Source organism: Oncorhynchus mykiss, chromosome 25 (genome assembly GCF_057628025.1).
Source record: "Oncorhynchus mykiss isolate SJ-2025 chromosome 25, ASM5762802v1, whole genome shotgun sequence".
Lineage (NCBI taxonomy): Eukaryota > Metazoa > Chordata > Actinopteri > Salmoniformes > Salmonidae > Oncorhynchus > Oncorhynchus mykiss.
The window spans coordinates 40939354-40942407 of record NC_143046.1 but is presented as its reverse complement, the minus strand read 5'-3'; the positions used below and the strand labels follow the sequence as shown (position 1 = coordinate 40942407).

Sequence of the window (3054 nt, the reverse complement as noted above, 5' to 3'; positions counted from 1 at the left end):
GGAGACTTGATTACACACAGGTGGATTGTATTTATCATCATTAGTCATTTAGGTCAACATTGGATCATTCAGAGATCCTCACTGAACTTCTGGAGAGAGTTTGCTGCACTGAAAGTAAAGGGGCTGAATAATTTTGCACGCCCAATATTTCAGTTTTTGAATTGTTAAAAAAGTTTTAAATATCCAATAAATGTCGTTCCACTTCATGATTGTGTCCCACTTGTTGTTGATTCTTCACAAAAAAATACAGTTTTATATCTTTATGTTTGAAGCCTGAAATGTGGCAAAAGGTCGCAAAGTTCAAGGGGGCCGAATACTTTCGCAAGGCACTGTATTTACGCACAATGTGTCGTAATCTCTGTTGGAAACATCAGTCCTTCTGTTGGAGAGTCAGTTCATCATTGTCCCTCTCTCTGCATCTCTGAAGATCAGTCCTTCGTGATTAGAATGGATACTTCAGAGTACCATTCAGAAATGTTCTCATAGAATAGATGTCTCGGTGGATGTTTCGGCGGATTCTAGCTACAGACTAGTAATTACTATCTAAGATTTGCTCTGTCGGGATCTCAGAGTTTAACCATTTCCACCCGTGTAGCCAATGCTCCACGTAGTATAGTTAGCAATTCAACAACCATTGCAACCTTAGCAGTTTACATCATTTCACAACTAGTTTAATCTTTACCCATTCATTTTATACAATAATTAGATGCAAACCCGATCATTTAGAAATGTATATATTCAGAGATATAGTTATGTGTGTTTTCTGTCCTCTCTGAGGTCACCAAATGAAACACACTTGTCATGCCCATCCATTAACTTCTTAAGGTATAGGGGGCAGCATTTTCAATTTTGGATAAATAGCGTGCCCAATTTCAACTTCCTGCTACTCATGCCACGAATATAAGATATGCATATTATTAGTAGATTTGGATAAAAACACTCTGAAGTTTCTAAAACTGTTTGAATCATGTCTGTGAGTATAACAGAACTTATGTAGCAGGCGAAACCCAGAGGACTAACCGTTCAGAATTTTTTTTTTTTAAGTCTGTCTGTTCAGTGAGTTGTTGTCAGTTCCTACCGCTTCCACTGGATGTCACTAGTCTTTAGAATTTGGTTGAGGTTATTCCTTTGTGAAATGAAGAAGTATGGCCATCAAGGAAATGGGTAACACTGTTGAGAGTTGTGCAAGACTTGAAAAGTAAGCGTTAGTTTCCTCTCGTCCTCTATTGAAAACAGATAGACCTGTCTTCAATTTGATCGATTATTAACGTTTAAAAATGCGTAAAGTTGTATTACAAAAGTAGGTTGAAATGTTTTGGCAAAGTTTACAGGCAACTTTTGAGATATTATGTAGTGACGTTGTGCAATTTGCAAGCTGTTTTTTTTCTGGATCAAACGCTCCAAATAAATGGACATTTTGGATATATATGGACGGAATTAATCGAACAAAGGGACCAATTGTGATTGGGACATATTGGAGTGCCATCAAAAGAAGCTCGTCAAAAGGTAAGGCATATTTTATATTTTATTTCAGCGTTTTGTGTAGCGCCTGCAGGGTTGAAATATGCTACCCTCTGTTTACTGTTGTGATATCATCAGATAATAACTTCTTATGCTTTCGCCGAAAAGCCTTTTAAAAATCTGACATGATGGCTGGATTCACAACGAGTGTAGCTTTAATTTAGTATCTTACATGTGTGATTTAATGAAAGTTTGATATTTATATAATTTTATTTGAATTTGCCGCGCTGCATTTTCCCTTGCTTTTGTCCAAGCGTCCCCTATACCATAAGAAGTTGTTAAGTGTCCACGGACCATTCCCACCTACTCACAAGTGGACATATTGTATCAAATCCTCATTTTGGGGATTTAGGAGTTTGCCATGGGAAATCCTTTGTTCTCTCTATGTCTCTTTCAGCAGGGCCAGGAATTTACAACCTGAGACAACAGAACCTGGGTGTAGGAGAGAGAGAGAGAGAAAGAGAGAGAGGGGGGTGCCACGATCTATACCCAAAAAGGGCCACGTCATGAGAATAACATGGCCAGTTTACAAGTAGGCCTTATTATAACTTATGTACCATGAAACTTTGCTTTTATGCATCAGAACATCCTGGTACGAGTTTGTTCTATCTAGGCCCATATGTTCTTGTGATTGTCTCCACCCGCTCCACGTGTCTCTTATTTTCCCCAGTGTATTTATCCCTGTGTCTCTGTGCCAGTTCGTCTTATATGTTTTCAAGTCAACCAGCATGTTTTTCCCGTGCTCCTGTTTTATATTCTCTTTTTTTTGCCTGCCTGACCCTTCTGCCTGACTGCCACTCTTTACCTCTTGGTTTTGACCTGTCCCCGACAATTCTCTTGCCTACTCCTTTTGGATTATAAATAAACTACAAAGACTCTAACCATCTGGCTCCTGTGTCTGCATCTGGGTCTCGCCTTGTGCCCTTATATGGTGAACACAATATAATGTAATGACAAGTGGCAGGTCAGAAGGTGTACAGAGGGGAATAAACCGCAGAGGCGGCTCCTCACGTCTGTGTGATCTGTTGTGCATCTTATACGGAGTGTCACAGAGAGGGGAAGGGGGAGGTCTGTTAGAGACTTTGGAGTAAGAGGGTTAATCACACATTCATGGTTGATTGTCAGGCATGTGTTTTTGTACAATGACGTGCTTTAAAGCATACTTTGTGTTTTTGTTTATGGTGGTGACAGAGGTCTATTGGTATATTAGGCTGATCCAATGTGCTCTTATGGAGCAATGTTCTAGTTCAAGTGTCCCTGGTAAATTCGATGACTCATAGTGTTAAGGTTAAATGTACATCCTGGCCCTGTAGGGGATTAAATAAAATCACCAAAATAAAACGGGTAATAAGTAGATTAAAACTTCAGGCGAAGATCATATTTGTGAAAGAATCACATCTATTATCTGGCGACATTCCTAACATACACAAGAGGTGGCCTGGGCAGGTCATTGTAGCCTCATTTAGTACCCATGCAAGGGGAGTTATTATTCTTATCCACAAGTCCATTCCATATCAGATATTGCAAACAATT

General features: G+C 39.3%; 1 long non-coding RNA gene across 2 annotated transcripts; it reads left to right on the top strand.

The window, feature by feature from the left end:
- Nucleotides 1-1092: 1092 nt before the first annotated feature.
- On the top strand, nt 1093-2402 carry LOC149971995 (uncharacterized). Of its 2 annotated transcripts, none has more exons than XR_016491824.1 (2): nt 1093-1506; nt 1922-2402. It is a non-coding gene; the product is annotated as an uncharacterized LOC149971995 (long non-coding RNA). The 2 variants fall into 2 exon arrangements; XR_016491823.1 differs by having other exon boundaries at nt 1919-2402.
- The last annotated feature ends 652 nt before the right edge of the window (nt 2403-3054 follow it).